This window comes from Carettochelys insculpta, chromosome 16, assembly GCF_033958435.1.
Source record: "Carettochelys insculpta isolate YL-2023 chromosome 16, ASM3395843v1, whole genome shotgun sequence".
Lineage (NCBI taxonomy): Eukaryota > Metazoa > Chordata > Testudines > Carettochelyidae > Carettochelys > Carettochelys insculpta.
Genome location: NC_134152.1, coordinates 23,768,670 through 23,785,507, shown reverse-complemented (window position 1 = coordinate 23,785,507; position 16,838 = coordinate 23,768,670). Strand labels below are relative to the sequence as shown.

Below are 16,838 nucleotides of genomic sequence, written 5' to 3'. Positions count from 1 at the left end.
AACAACCCAACTCCGCCTTCAGGTTTTTATTTAATATCTGTGATCTATATTTCACGCCCAGCCCCTCCTCTAAATAAATTCTTTCCCTCTCCCCCCAGAACCAGGCACCCTCAGCACCTCTATTCTAATTCAATGCCGGTGACTCACCTGAGCTGCCGGAGACACCAACGAGGCAACTGCTGGATCTGGCTGCTGGGGCTGCTGCTGGCGCCATTGCTGGGACCACCACGCACTTCTCCCACCACGAGGTAGGACGCGTGAGTGGAGTGAGTGAATGGTATGCCACGCATGTGGCTTTCAGGAGGAGCTGCACTTTAAGGGCTCCAAGACCGTATGTGGCTCGAGAACCATGGGTTGGCAACTCCCATATTCACCACAATGCAATGTCCTATTTGCCACATGTGGCAAGTAGCGAATGTATTGGACACCATGGCTCTAAACCATACGCCCGACCCACCTTCTTACAGTGTTCCATGCTCTGAGTGCTCAGGGGACGTGACTTGACTGAACACCTGTTCAGAATTTCCATGGCAGACAACCACACAGTAAAACTCAGACAGTGTGCACAAAAAGCCAGTTGAGACAAAAATTCCACTGCTAATCTCACTGTCCCAGTTCATCCCTTTGAGAAATGGGGATAGCAATGCTCACAGGCTTCACTGGCGTGTTGTGAGGTTTAATTCACTAATTAATGTAAAGCTCCTTATAGATGTAAAGTGATAGATCAGGGCTATCCATGCTTGTAAATAACACACATCGTTGGCTGTGTTTTAGTGTATCAGCCATATATTAGGAGCATCACCATCTCAGTCACACCTAATAATGTAGTGGCTTTCACGCCACAGACCTAAGCCTTTGCTATATGGAGAAATACAAAGCCTGGGGGATGCAGCAACTGCAAGTGAGCTGCTAAGTTGTAATCAACGTGAAATGTCTGAGGCGCAATGTTATCATCAGAGTGGAGCTATTTTTGATGTGATCAGATGAATCAGATACAAATTACTCTGCCTTTGAAAGCTGCAGCTGATTCACACAACCTTTCCCTGATCTTGCCCTTTTGTCCAATGTAATTTTACATCCCTGAGAAACTGGGCACAACACATTGCAGCTGTGGTAAAAGATGAAGGAGTAGGGGTATGTCTACACTTGGGAATAAAGTTGAATCTGTTAAAATCGATTTTTTTAACACTAGATTTTATAATGTTAAGGTTCAATGTCCTGATCAGCTCAGAAAATCAATTTAGTGTGTCCTCACAAGGTTGCCTAAGTCTGATTGTTGAAGCAGTGCATGCTGGGCACCTATCCCACAGTTCCTGCAGCCTCATTGCATTTTGGAATTTTATGCCGGTGTCTTGTGGGAAAAAAAATCACCACAAGTGGTTATGTGTTTCTGAAGTCAGCATCCCAGAACGCATTTCCCTCACTTCACCGTTTCTGGCTGGGGAAAAAATAAGCATTTTTGCATGGTTTTCATTGTCTGCCAGCCACCATTACAGGCACTAACATGCATCCTGATACTCTTCAAAGTTTGATGCGGTGTTTTGCACTCAGTTCCCACACTGTGATGTAGTTGCTTCTGACCATAATGACCATGCAGTATTAGCTCATTGCTTCTGGGAGCATTGATGAATATGAAGATCTGGAGAAAAGAACTGTGGAGTTTCTGACAGCACTGGAAGAACTGTACAGTTTGGAGCAGAGGTTCTGGAGCTGTGACACCAGCACAGATTGGTGGGATCGCATCATTTTGCAGTCAAGGGATGATCAGCACTGGCTGCAAAATTTCCACATGTGCAAGGCAACTTTCAAGGAATTTGGTGTACTGCTGTCTCCTGCCCTGATGCAAAGCGATACAAGATTGTGACCTGCTTAGACAGTGGAGATGCATGTAGCAATTGCTCTTTGGAAGTTTACAACACCAGACAGCTACCAGTCAGTGGGAAATCAATTTGGAGTTGGCAAATCGATGGTGGGGGCTGTTGTCATCCAGGTAGCCAAGGTGATCTTCCTGCAGAAGACAGTGACTGTGGGAAATGTGCAGGCGATAGTGGACAGATTTGCTGTTATGGGGTTTGTCAACTGCAGTGGGGCCATGGATGGAATGCACATCCCCATCCACGCACTGGACCACCAGGCCTCAGAGTACATTAACCACAAGGTGTATTTCTCAGATGTTGGTGGATCACAAAGGTCAGCTCACTAACATCAATGTGGGGTCATCAGGAAGGGTGCATGAAGCATGAATCTTTAGGAACTCTGGTCTGTTTACAAGGCTTCAGAGTGGAACTTTCCACCCAGACCAGAAAATTAACACTGAGGGCATGGAAATGCCCATAGTGATTCCGGGTGACCCTGCTTACCCCGTGTTCCCTTGGTTTATTAAGCCCTACACAGGCACCCTGGACGCCAGTACAGAGAACTTTAAATAGAGGTTAACCAGGTGCAGAATGGTGGTAGAATGTGCCTTTGGCCACTAAAAGCCAGGATCAGGTGCCTTCTGACCCTCTGAGACCTCAATGAAAAAATATTATCCTTGTAATTGGGACCTGCTGTATTCTTCACAGTATTTGCGAGGCAAGAGAGGGAAAGTTTCATGCCTGAATGTGGGGGGCTGAGGCAGAGATCCTGGCAAGAAATTATCAGCAAACAACCCCAAGGGAAAACAGAAAAGCCCAGAAAGAGGCACTAAAATTTAGGGATGCCTTGAAAGCCAAGTTTGTTAATGTGAATGAAGGACATTAGCAGGCACCCCCACCCATGCCATTTCCTTACCCTTTATGAAACACCATCCCCCGCCAACCGCAAGACAGCCCTCAGCACCCACCCAACCCCAAATCATGTTAACCAATAAAACTAACTCTTTTTCAAAAAAAATAATGTTTTTATTTAGAGAGTAATAATGGAAGAATGGCGGGTGTAGGGGGAAAAAGGATAATCGGTTCATGATTATTCGTCAAAGGTTAGCCTTCTGGTGGGTGTTGATTTTGTGGTGCTATGAAGCAGGGCTCTTTGTGGCCTTCCCCCCACTCATTCTGGATTCGTGACAAGAGGAGGGGGCTGAATTTGTGGAGGGAGGAGGTGTGGAAGGAGGGGACATTGAATGGACAGGGGATGCAGAGCCAGGAGCAGGGGAGTGGACTGACTGGGGTGAGGGAGATCTAAAATGATGCTGTCTGGAGTGGATGGGGCATGCAGTGCCTCATCCAAAGGAGGAGAATGAATGGTGTAAGGCTGTCAGGTATTGGTGGTGCCTGGAGTGGCCTGGGGATGTTGTGCCTCTAAAAGAGGAAGGTAATGTGTTGGGCTAAGGGGCCATATAATGGGCTATGTGTTGGGGCAGTGCATAGTTTGCTGACTTTTTCCTCAAGCACAGTTTCAATTAAGGCAGAGGTTACTGACTGTGATTTCTCAATGAGAAACTCAATCAGTTCTGTCTGCTTGTTCGCAAACCACATGAATGAGTCATGCATTCGTGCTTGACAGTGCATCATGTTTTTACTCCAGTCACAGAACTCTGATTTTTCCTTTGTGACTACATCAAAATAATTTTCCACCATTTCATTATGGGCCTTCTTTTTCCTCCACATTTGGGGCAACCTATTATTGGCTGGACCGGGCCCTCTTTGTCTTTTGTCAAGGTCATTTCCTGATAAAATAAATTTAGAAATATTAATGTTATTGGCAACAGCAACATTTTTATCTTTACTTGGAACAATGACCATACGGACTGAAAGAATGGCTGGCTGTCTCTAAGAAAGAACACATTGCAAGTGCAAAGTCACTCTGGTGACTCTTAAGACTGAATAAGTCATGATTGCAAGCAGAACGATTTCAGCTCTTCTACAGCTAAGGTTTATCTTCAACACTATGGTAGGGTATCCTCAGTTCACAGGGAAAAAAAATTATTAAAGCAATACGGGAGGTGGTCGGGGGACTGCCAAGCGTCCCTGGGACTCCAGCTCATGGGGGAGTGGGTGGCTGCATTAGAGCATTCTTAAAGACCCCAGCCCAGGAGGGAATAAGGGGTTGCCTGGAGCATGTGCTGCTTAAAGCAGGGCCTGGATTTTAAAGTGGCTGCTCCAGTAGTTAAAAAATCCTAAAACGTCACTGCAGGTGCACACATGCAGCAGGAGAGGATCTGATCACGCCCCCAGGCCAGGGGGCATAGGGCTGCCATATGTCAGCTCGCCTAACAGCCCGGTGGGGTTGCCTGGAGTGCTTTCTGCTTAAAGCAGCACCTGGACTTTAAAGTGGCTGCTCCAGGACATGGATGAGTTTTGCGCTGCACTGGTAGGTAACAGGCAAAAAATCATTAGCGACTCACAAAACTTCCCATGCGTTCTAGATTGCCAAATGAGACATCAGACTCATCACAAGAAGAAAAAGGATACAGAAGGATTGCTTATTCTGTCTGGGTACCATGCTGGAAAATTTGCAGGAATGGTCTGTGGGCCATGCTTCCAGCTCACCTACTGGTGGCATGGCACGGTACGGTGTCTTACCCTGGAAGCAGGAACAAGCCGCGTCTCTCCAAAAATCTCGTGAGGAGAATCCAAAAGTGCCTGTCTAAGACCTTCAGCATTTTGTCCAAACAGGCTCTACATTCCAGCCCCAGACATATTAACAAGCTGTTCTGAGGGAAAGTGGCATAGACCCTTCCCCCCAAGACTGCAACATACTATTATCAGTATTACAGTATCATACTTAACAGAAGTGCCCTCTCCAGGACCTGGGTTTGCCTCTGAAGCTGCCTGCTGAGTTAAGGGGATGGGCTCCACAGACTCCAGCCTGACAAACAGTTCCTGGCTTTCAGCATATAGGTGAGCACTGGAATGGACCCTGCTGTCATCCACCCCTGCCACATCAGGATGCACTTCATCCTCCTCCTGAGCAATGCAGGAGTCGATGCGTCGTCTGGGGGAAGAGGTTGCGTCTATCCCCCAAATAGTGTGAAGCTCACTGCAGTATTGGCATTTCTGGGGAGATGCCCCAGACCAACCATTCACTTGTTTGCATTTCTGGTAGCTCTGCCTCAGCTTCACACAGCACTGTTGAACATCCCTGGTGCAGCCTTTATCAATCATACCTTGTGCTATTTTAGCGTAAATATCAGCATTCCTTTTGCTGGCTTTGAGCTGTTGGAAAACAGCTTCTTCCCCTCCACACTGAACGGAGATCCACGATCTCCTCATTGCTCCGTGCTGGGGCCCTTTTTCGATTCTAGGAACTCATAGCTACAAGGTGTGCTGCGGAGATGTGATCCACATGTTTGCTTGCCATGCTGGCCAGACAGGAAAGGAAATGTAATCAAAATTCCTGGGCTGATAACCGCTGCTTCCTGTCACCTACTTCTGGCTCACCTGAGCTGCGTCTACACGTGCACGCTACTTCGAAGTAGCGGCAGTAACTTCGAAATAGCGCCCGTCTCGTCTACACGTGTTGGGCGCTATTTCGAAGTTGAAATCGACGTTAGGCGGCGAGACGTCGAAGTCGCTAACCCCATGAGGGGATGGGAATAGCGCCCTACTTCGACGTTCAACATCGAAGTAGGGACGTGTAGACGATCCGCGTCCCGCAACATCGAAATAGCGGGGTCCTCCATGGCGGCCATCAGCTGGGGGGTTGAGAGATACTCTCTCTCCAGCCCTTGCGGGGCTCTGTGGTCACCGTGGGCAGCAGCCCTTAGCCCAGGGCTTCTGGCTGCTGCTGCTGCAGCTGGGGGTCCGTGCTGCATATACAGGGTCTGCAACTAGTTGTTGGCTCTGTGTATCTTGCACTGTTTAATGAAAGTGTGTCTGGGAGGGGCCCTTTAAGGGAGCGACTTGCTGTTGAGTCCGCCCCGTGACCCTGTCTGCAGCTGTGCCTGGCTCCCTTATTTCGATGTGTGCTACTTTGGCGTGTAGACGTTCCCTCGCTGTGCCTATTTCGATGTTGGGCTGAGCAACGTCGAAGTTGAACATCGACGTTGCCAGCCCTGGAGGACGTGTAGACGTTATTCATCGAAATAGCCTATTTCGATGTCGCAACATCGAAATAAGCTATTTCGAAGTTGGGTGCACGTGTAGACGTAGCCCTGGAGTGCAGGAGAGGTGGAGTGATGACCAGAAAGGACAGCTCGAGGGGCATTGTGGGACAGTTTAAATGCTGATAAAAATCAGTTTCAATAAAGCTGCCAACTCCACTTGTGTAGCTGACTTTGCAAATTCAACTTCTCGAGTTACGTTGGGGGGCGGAGTCAGCATTACAAAAGTCAGCCTTAGAACCCCTTAAATTCAACCTATTGAGAGCTGGGGTGGAGAAGGATAGTTTATAAAATCAGAGTTAGATCCTTAAATTTGACTTGAACTCCTAGTGCAGACCAGGCCTAAGAGCATTACTGGAAGGAGTAATTGCCTCAGCTGGTATGGAGTGTGGACTGATTGGTATAAGGGAGCTGGATGAAGAGGTGAGTGTGTTACTGGCAGAAGTCTAATCCTGAATCAGGAAGAAACAAGAATAACTCTTTCCTCTTGCTGCAGAACTTTTTCTTTGGGTTCCAGCCACACTGTGTTCGCCCCTTCGCTATTATGGCGCAAAGAAAAGCATATTGCGAAATCAGTTGTTCATGCCTACCCTCCAGAGAGGGGGCCTTTCACTGCGTAAATATTTGAAAATGTTCTGCACTGTGTAGCTCTGTATGCAGAACTGGTCTCTGCCAGTGGCAGAAGGGTGTGTTTGGCCATGTCTGCCCAGAGGGAGTAGAACAATCAAGTGGGTAATTTCAAAGTAAATTATTTATTTTCCATCTGACATTTCCCCAGTTGCTAATTGTTGAGAATCAAATTTCTGGTTCTGTGGCCAAGATAGCTTTCAGTCCATGGGGTAGCACACCCCTTTGCCCACAGGTGACTCGTGGTAGCACTTGGAGATGCACCCCCACCCTGTCCACCACAAAAATTTTAATTGTTAAATGGTGTGCCCACACATGTCCCTTTCCTGCTCCTCTGTGTGGCCCTGTTGGCAACTCCTCCTCCCGCTGGCACCAGCTGGCCCCAGCCACCACTGAAACTGGCTCACTGCATGAATTGCTCCACAATGCTGGCTGAAATTATTCTTCTAAAGAACTCAAGTGCAAGGTTGGCAGGTGGTTGGTTAAACATGGGACACAGATAATTTCTGGTAATCCAAGGAGAGCTCTCTTCAGATGCTGACCCTTGATACTGGTCCTGTGTACCAAAACCTGGGGTGTCCTCATGTCCTTTTCACAGTCAGTCTCATAGCTCAAAGGGTGTGATTCACCATGTTGAGAAGTGACAGAGTCTGCTGGGCAGTTTGCTATGAGGCTAGCAAAGGTTATTTCTTGATTTGGACTTACATGCTGTGATGGGGTTCGGGGTCCCCCTGCACTGCACCCCGTCTGCTGGCAGGATTGACTCTCACTCAGCAGGTACAACAGAAGGTTTAGGCAACAGATGCCCAGTTTCTCACAGAAGCGACAGCACAGCAGCCAGAGACAGTCCTTCCAACCCGTCCTGGGGAGAAGACCCCGAGGGGTGCCCCTCTGGGGTGTAGCTTTCCCCCTCCTCAGGCTGGCTGCCTTCCAGCCCCTCTTTGCCCAGCTTCCTAACTGCCGCCCCCGATTCAAAACTCAGCTCAGCTCCTCCCTCCTCTTTGTTCAGGGCAGAGGTGTTACCTGCCAGTTGTAGCCCCAGGGTCATCCTTAGCCACTGGGAGCTGCTGCTTGCCTCAGACATCCAGCCTGACTCACACATGCACTCCCCCCCCTCCATCACACATGCCTACAAGAAACTGATTGCTTGTGGATGAAAATATCTTGCCTTCCCTTATCTTATCTCCCCTTATGTAGAGTCCTCGTCTCTCCCCTTATGTGGAGTCTTCTCTTTTCTGCACGTTTCTCTGGCATCGAACTTGAGCAGGTAGATTAAAAATGAAGGACAAGCCTCCTTGTCTTTCTGTGGTGTCCTAAATGATTCCTACATGTAAGTGGGTTCCTCATAGACCCAGCTTGGATTCCTGCTGGGAGCCCAGTATACTAAAGTGAATCTCAAGTGTTTGTCAACAAGTGGGCAAAACCGTCGCTGAATAGCCCCAGCAGCTTCCTTCTGAAAATCCTGCTGCTTAAAGCTACATCTACACTCCAGCCAGGATTGAGGCGCTGAGATTAAGCCACTGGCGATCAGTTTAGTAGGTCTAGTGAAGAGCTGCCAAATCAACTGCAGATCATTTTCTGATCAACCCTGTTATTCTATCCTGGATGAGAAGAGTAAGGGAAGTCGACTGGAGAGTGTCTCCCATCAATCCCCCATGGGCTAGAACGTGACTGAGATATGCCAACTCCAGCTACATTATTGACATAGCTGGATTTGCGTAGCGTAAGTCAGCTCTTTCTGCTCTTGTGTAGATGTAGCCTGAGTGCAATGCTGGAATGAACACTACAGCAGCCTGCATGCTCAGAGATGCATCTGAATGATCAAACATCAAACACAGCGCATTCTCATCTATAGAAAGTATTGTTACCTAAATGGCCAAAGACAGCATGACTTCCCTCCTGCATGTGCCAGACACCTGCTGTGAAAGCCATCCTGGATATGCCCAAGCCTGCATAGAGTCAGTGCCAGGGCTAGGATTAGAATGCAAGAGTTCAATCTCAAGTGTAACTCCCCTGGGCCAAATTCTCAGTTCCATGTGTGTTGCTGCTTTGGCTCCAGTGGGCTGGCATACGTAAAATGAAAATGGAGCCTGGCATATTGCCCTTAAACTATTCTAGGTCTAGGGCTCTCATCTTCCATTCATTGCATTTACTCTTGCTTTGTCACGTTATCCTAGAGAATCCTACTGCTACTGTTCTCAGTTAGCGTAGCCAGAGTCTTGGGGGGTTATGCCAGACATGTCCAGCCAGCAACCCCAGCCACAGGGAACCCCCCATCTGGAGGCGGGGAGGACCACGGCAGCCATGAGGCAGGGAGCCATCTGGGGCTCAAAGCCCCACTGGCAGCCGCGTCCTCATGAACCCTGGTTGGGGGCAGGGGAACCTCAGCACCTTGGCAGCTGGGAGCCAGCTGGGGCAGAGGAACCCGGTTCAGGGCGGGGAATTTCCCTGACACCTCCTGTGTCCCCCATGTACTAAAAAGTGTGGGATGCGGGACTTGTCAGGGAAATTTGGGACTATCCTCCCTGTCCCCAGCTGGGGGTCCCCAAGTTTAACAGCTTCCACAGGAGCTTTTCTTCACTGATTTCTTGCTCTTTTTCAGCATATGCTAAGAGGGAAAATCCAGGTGTTGCGATGAAGCTCTTCTAGTTAATTGAATAGCAGAGACAGCTGAGAGAGCAGATGGCGACAGTGGCAACGTTAAATATCTCCAGTGCATGTTCCATACCATAAAAGAGAAAGAAAACAGTAGAAGAAAAGCTCCTGCAGAAGCTACAAACAGCTGTCAGGGCAGAGGAAAGGAACAGTTCTTTCCTGAGAGACTGCAGAATACAGGTGTTCTATGCATTGACTGTTAGGCCCACAGACTGGGGCACCCTTATTGTATATAGAGTGTATCTACAAATCTATTTTCTGTCTCCGACACACTGATCTGTGGAGAGTCTCTGCTTGTCTTCTAGGAGTGATGCTGGGAGCAGCATGAGATGAACCGGGAGACTATCATACTCTCTGTGTTCTCTCCGTCATTTCTTCTTTCCTTGTTGCTTTCCTTCATCTCCAAGGGAAGCTGATCAGACTAAAAATACATTGTTTTGATTTTTTGCAACTAGAAAGCTGAGGGTCTTACCTGCCTGTTCTGCAAGGACTCACACCTCTCCCCATTGCTATTATAACAGGGTAGCATCTAAGCCGGTGGTTCCCAACCTGGGGTTCACAGAAGCCCTGGGGGCCCTGCAAGGGTATTGAAGGGGGATCTGTGAAAAAAAAAGATAAATAAAAATGATCATAGAAAATATATTTTAAATATAGTAGAGTCTCAACATTTGCGAGTGCCACATTCGTGAATTCAATTATTCATGAGTGGCCTCACTTCCCAGGGCTCTGGACGGGGAGCACCAGTGGCTACAGCGGCTTCCCCAGGACCCCAGGCAGGAGTGCCAGCAGCTGCCACTTCCCCAGTGCCCCGGGGGCAGAGTGCTGGCGGCTGCCACTTCCTGGTGCTCTGAGCCACCCTCATTCAGGAAAATCAGCTTTCGCGAGGGTTCTGAACACAGAACCCTTGCAAATGTTGAGACCCTACTGTAAATTGCAAAGTTACAATCAATTATTTTTAAATGAAATGTCTTGCAATAATGTTATTAATTGCTCTCCAAAAAATCTGTCTTGTGGATTCTTTTCATTTAATGAAGTGTACGTAGCGGATAGAATTGGCTTGGATGGGGGTCTGCGAACAGTCTGGGGAGGTGACTGGGTGTCCGCAAGAGTGAAAAGGTTGGGAACTACTGATCTAAGAATTTGTCTACACTGCTATAAAACACCCTTGCCTGGCCTCCATGCTGCAGGCTATACAAATGCATTGTAGACATTAAGGATTGGGCTGTAGTCTCCAAACCTACAGCCTGGGAGCAATTTTACAGCCCTGTAGTTTGATCCCAACTCTGCTGGAGGTATTTTCTTGCAGTGGAGACTTACTCTAAGAGTCACAGGAGACAAGAGGTAGCTACCATCGAGAGACTGCTGGGGTTAGTAAAACAGGGACTCTACCAGAATGAATCTGCTGCAGACATTTAACTCTCCTACTGATTCTTCCAGAGCAAAGCAGGACTGGGTGACCAATCAGAACATGCTGATGAACCTGCCCTTCTCCTTTGCTTTCATAAGATAGTTCATCACAGTAACAGACAAAATTATTTGATAGCAAATGTGAGGCAGACAGGAAGTGTGAAATATGAGGGCACAGGCTGGGGGTAATAAAGGCCTGTATCAGACAAAGCCCCAAATGCTGGGATACCTGGTCACCTAGAATGAAGGGGAATGTTACTATAAGCAGATAAAGTACAAAAACTCTTCTTGACAGCACCACCCAGTGACACCAGTGTTGCGCCCCAGTTGCACCTTGTCAAGTTATTATGTTTTCATACCCATACGAAATCCACCTTTTTCTTTGGGCTGCTGCAGAGTTCCCCCACCACCTCCTTGATTATTGTTTTGGTTCTCTGTGCCTTAAATATTGAGTCTGTTCTGGTCTGGCTATGGTCTGAAGAAGTGGGTCTGTCCCACGAAAGCTCATCTAATAAACTATTTTGCTCATCTTTAAAGTGCTACTTAACTGCTTTTTGTTTTGATAACCAATCACACAGTGTGTCCATGTCCAAAGAAGCCACAAGGTGGCACTCACTAGCCTTCTTTGAAGCACCTCTCACACAGATAGCCTGTACACACAAATGGGGAGAGGTTGCACAGGGATACAGATGGTTTGGTGGCTGGAAGCCAAGCTGGGTGAATGTTTCACAAAACTGCCTCTTAGTCCTTAGGCAAGTGTCTTCTGACTCCAAGTTGACAAATCACCCAGATTTCAAGGGCCTGCCTCTTAACAAGGCTTAATAAGAAAAACAAATGTAATAGAAGCTGATACACAGAAAAATATCAGGGGGAGGAAGGAGACACCATTGCACATAAGCTTCAAGAACCAAGATTCTTTAATATTTACAGACCAGCCACTCTTGGCCTGTTCTCACTGGTAAAAGGCCTCAGATGATAGCAGGGCTATCCCAAAAGTGCAGTCTGATCATACAGGGTTTTGTTTCTTTTCTTTTCTTTTCTTTTTATATCGATATTCTGGATCACTTCATATTTCCCAGACTTCTTTCTTCATATTTTTTCACTAGCTTCTCATTGGTTGATCCAATTTCTTCCATTCACTCTTTCCATGATACAGTTTCCCAGGAATCACAAAGAGCAGGGCTAGGGATAGAGTTGGTACTTTTCATTTCCCAGGCTCCTTTCCGACATTTTTTCCACTAACACCTCATCTGTAGAGCCCTATGCAGATACAAACTTTGTACCTGTATCTGAGCTGCAATTCTCAAGCAGGATCTGTTGGCATAAAGCAGACATCTGCAGATTTGCAAGGCTCCACTTAGGTACCCTTTTTTGAATGTCAGCAGTATTGTGCAAGGGCACCATTTCGGGAGGGTAGGGGAGACAGCAGCTGTGTGTATGGGGATGCTGCTAGCTCCATTCCCCTTGTCTATCAGGGAGTGAGGGAAAGTACACTGAGGGGGTGCATGCCTCTCACTCCTGGCTGTTGAGGGGAGAGAGCAGAAGAGTAATTTGCAATCTGTGTACTTTCCCCTCACTCCCTGATAGTCAGGGGAATGGGAAGAAGAGGAAGTGGCATCAGTATTCTACTTTTTTCCATCCACATTCAGAATAAAGTTTGTTATGTGAACTAAGGAATGTGCACCAACAGCAGAAACACATGCTGCCAGCTGTGGGTACTATGGGCACTCTGCTAATCATCTGAGTGATGTCTGAATCTTTACTGGGTGGCCGCCCAAGCACTCCCTTGCAGGGAACACTGAGCACCATCCAGGTACACAGAGCTGCTGCCCCTGCCCTTCTGAAATGCCTTGTGATGGTGTCTCATCATTCTGTCATCTGCCTTGCTGGTTTTGGGTGGGGAAACAGAGTTAGCTACTGATTTTGCTACCACTGCAGTGGGAGATGGATCTAACCCTAAGGCAGGAGAATGCTATTCATTGAGAACTTGCATCTGTGCATTGCATTAGTCCAGCTATAGGAACTAATTCACTATTGACTAAAACGCAAATTTGCAATCATTCTCAGGAGTAAATGGATTGAGACTCTGAAGAAGCTCTGTTGTGCCTCAGAAACAATGCACTTGGGGGAGAAACGGAGCCCCACTCTTCCGAGCAATTTAGGGAGGGCCAGTCTTTTTTTGTTGTAATGTCAAGTATTGGCATCTCCTGCTGAACAGCTATTTCATTTCAGCCTCCATAGGGAAAGGCAGCTAATTAAACCCCCCTGAGCATTTATTTTTTACAACTCTGACCATTGCTCCTTGTCCAGCTATCTGCTGAGAGGGTAAAATTGGACTGTTATCTTCAAAGGATTTGGGATCTGATTCAAAGCCCACTGAAGTCAATACCAAGGCTCCCAACAACTTCAGCTGGATTTTAAATACACTTAGATCATGTCCACTGTGCAGTGCCTCTTGTCTGTAGAACTGGCCAAGTCATAACTTGATTTATTCAATAATCAAGTTACTTCCCAAAGAAGTCAATAGAATTAGTTGGGATGAGTATTAGCTTAACAGACTTGGGCCCTTTGCCTTAATTTACATTGCATCTTATCTGACAGCATGTGGCTTACATCTTACTGTTTAGTTCTGTCTTCATGCATTCACGCAACCGCTCGTTTGAAGCCTGGTCCTGCATCTCCTGAATTCATTGGTTGCTACACAGTAGCATGTCAATCATGCATCTTATCTTTATGTAATGCCAACTAAAAATCCGATTGTGTTTATACATAGCAATCTGTCCATGTTTTGTGTGCATCTCGCTTTAGTTCAGACAGCCCAGAAATTCATTCCCATCTTTCCTCCTTAATACCTTGTCAGAATTTGATGAGTCACATTATTTTTAATCCTTCACAGGCATGACCGTAGCAACTCAATTCACTATCTTCTGTTCCAGCCTAATTTTATGTTAACTGCTCTTATGGGCACATCCTGCCTTCTACACAACCACAGAGGATCCAAGGTACAATCTAAGCTGTCAGATTCCACTACCTGGTATGGCAGGATTTAAAGAATCTAAACAGCATAGTCAGCACATCCTTACAGAGGTCACTTCCGTGGTCTGTGTCCTGCATGTATCCACATAGCTGGAAGGTGTTTGAGAATAAAGCAAGGTTGCTCCACAGTGCAAACCCACTCCCATTGCTCCTTATGGGGTGAACCTGCATAAGCAGCAGGTGCGACAGCAACGTCCCAGGGGCCCACAGGGCCACGGAGCAGCTCTGCTGAAATTTTAACGACGGGGAGGATTCTTTGCCTTGTAGGTTCTGAGCTTGGTTAGTGGGTGGGATTTATACACACCTCATAAAGTTCAACCCCATCCTTGCCAGCTGAGTTTATCACTCATGTTGGTTGGCTCCTCCATTGTTCTAGCTAAGATTGCCCAATCTTCCCCACTCCCTTTAATGATATTAAGAGGCTCCTCATTCCAGGTGATCTCCAAGCTCATAGAACAACCATCATCCACAAGGAAGTGCAATGTAAACAAGGTGCTGTATCCCCTATATCAGTGGTTCCCAACCTGGGGTCCATGGACCCCCAGGGGTCTACAAGGGTATTGCAGAGGGTTTGTGAAAAAATAAAAGATAAAAACAATCATAGAAAATAAGTTTTAAATAAATAGCAAAGTTAGTGCCAATTATTACTTTTAAATTAAATATCTTCCAGTAATGTTATTAATTGCTGTCCGAAAATCTATGCTGCGGTTTCCTTTTTCATTTAATGAAATGTACATAGCAGCTAGAATTGGCATTGATGGAGGTCTGCAAATGGTTTGGGGGAGGTGATTGGGGGACCAGACTAGTGAAAAGGTTGAGAACCACCGCGCTAAATCCCCACTCTGAGGACTAGAAGTCACAGTTACTCAGGATCAGGCCCTAAATCATTAAACACCATTCAGATACCATACAGATGTATTTCTAAAGCTGTCACACAAGGAATTGCCAATTAGTCTGTTCCATTCCCCCATCCATAAATGAAGTTAATCCACGCAAGCAAGCAAACCCAAAGCTTTGGAAGGGAGGCTCATGTCGTAGGACAAAGCTACCTGTTTCATTTCTGAGTAGCAATCAACAAGTAACACGATCCATAAAGATCTGTTAGCTTTTCCACTACAACCTCCACTGCTGAGAGGGTTGTAACTCAGTCATAAAAAAAGTTACTCTGGGCCAAAATTAGATAGTCATCTCTTCATTTGAGGAGGTTAAATGAATCAGCTGCATATTCTTAGATTGGCAAACGGACCAAAAATTTTCAGTGAATTATTTTTGCTACACTTGACTGTTCTGTCCTACATACATTAGCGCACCGCCGTATAGTGCAGCATCACTCTTACCTCAAGGAGCGCAGGATTTTAGGAAGAACTGGTCCCAAATAAACAGGAAATCCATTCTGGAATCTTAGCTCTTTCTCAGTTACTGCTGTGTTTCTCGGCCACGGGAGAAACTGGTGGGCTAGTGTCTGGTAAAGCAAGAGAAACAATAATTTTCTATCCAATGCATGATATTTTTAAAAAATTATAAAAAAATTACAAAGACAGAAGTGAGTAAAGATCCTGGGTTAACCTAGCCCAGTGTCAGCATGTGGCTTGTTAGCTTCAGTATCTTGTGTCCGCATTAAAGAATGATTCATTTTAAAAGAGCATGTGTATCAAAGTGCATGCAGGTCCCTAACTATTCACAAGTAGTACTGGAATATCTGCTTCCTGCTGATACAAACTTCCACCCACTGGGGGTTAAAGTGCCTATTTCATGCACTGCTTTGCACTGGATTGTATCCAGATACTTTACTTATCATTATGCAACCTAACCCATCGCAACCCTACACCTTAAGTCAAAATTAGAATTGCACAAATATATTTGTACAGTTTCTTCACCACCCAGAACAATATTCTTTTCACTCTCTAACCCAGGATGAACCTTAGCACACTAAGCTGTAGTGAAGACTAACTATGCTTATTTTTCTGAATTAAACCTACACTCTTTGTTACCCTTACGGACTCAATTACTGGCTCAGAAAGGAGTGTCGTGTGGTTCATAATGCAACAAGTATCATGCTGATAACTAGGAGACTCCATGATTGATACACGCTGGGTCTGAGGTAATTAATTAGTCCTTACTCAAGTGTCACAGATCACTAACTGCTGCTGCTACCTCCCACTGGCTATCCTGAAATTAACTCCAGCCAGGCACTGTGCCTTCCCCTGGAGGTTCCTCTCCCATTGTCCTCTCAGCCTGCAGGGCCCCACCCACCCAAGGCACTGCAACCCCACTTCATGACTCAGCCCTCCAGCTGGGTCACCATATCCCCATTCTAGGGTATCAAAGCAATTTTTGACAAAGGGGCTCAGACAGTCTTCCCATTCATTGTCCCACCAGTGACACTTTGTCAGGAACTGGTAGGGAAAGCCAGGCCTGTTCTCTACTTTGGGTCTCAAGTTGGGGCCCCCTCATAGACAGCCATGGTTTGAACTACCCCATACCTCACTGCTCACTCACCTGTGCCTTGCCCATTTCTCTGGGTTTGTCAAGCCCCATTCACTCCTCCCTGGGAGGAACTGTAGGCTACAGTTACCTGTTTTGGCTGGACATATTCCTGAACGATTCATCACCTGACAATTTTTAATTAAAGATTAATCTAACCTGAGCCCATCCTACTTACGTCCTCCCTATCTGCTTCTCCAGGTGCAGCTAATTTGTCCACTCATCCATCTTAATCCTTCAAGCCTTGTGTGAGGTGAACAGCTCATATCATACATCTTCCCCTTGAAGCCTATAACCCGCAGGGGTGGTGATCCCTCCTGCCCTGCATCTGCCATAGTTGGGGCCATAGCGCATCTCTCTCCATTCCCTTTGGAATTCCAGGTCTACTTCCACTATTCACAGCAGGTACTGGTTTCTTCCATAGCCCCTTTACTTGCCCCCCAGACCTCCTTTTCCTGAGTGGTCTCAGTTCTAACCACAGTCTGATCCACTTCACTATTCACGCTTGTGTCTGCCTGAGCATTCTCTGTCCCGCTCATTTTATCTGCTGTCTCTTTCCCAGCCGCTACTGGGTGCATGGATTGACCCCCTCCCAAGTCCATGGTCC

General features: G+C 46.7%; 1 long non-coding RNA gene across 2 annotated transcripts; it reads right to left on the bottom strand.

Annotated features, from left to right (window-relative positions):
- Positions 1 to 11,634: 11,634 nt before the first annotated feature.
- LOC142021929 (uncharacterized) lies at positions 11,635 to 15,418 on the bottom strand. Of its 2 annotated transcripts, none has more exons than XR_012647815.1 (3): positions 15,314 to 15,418; positions 15,085 to 15,209; positions 11,635 to 12,025 (listed from the first exon to the last, which is right to left on the bottom strand). It is a non-coding gene; the product is annotated as an uncharacterized LOC142021929 (long non-coding RNA). The 2 variants fall into 2 exon arrangements; XR_012647816.1 differs by having other exon boundaries at positions 11,635 to 11,893.
- Between the last annotated feature and the right edge of the window lie 1,420 nt (positions 15,419 to 16,838).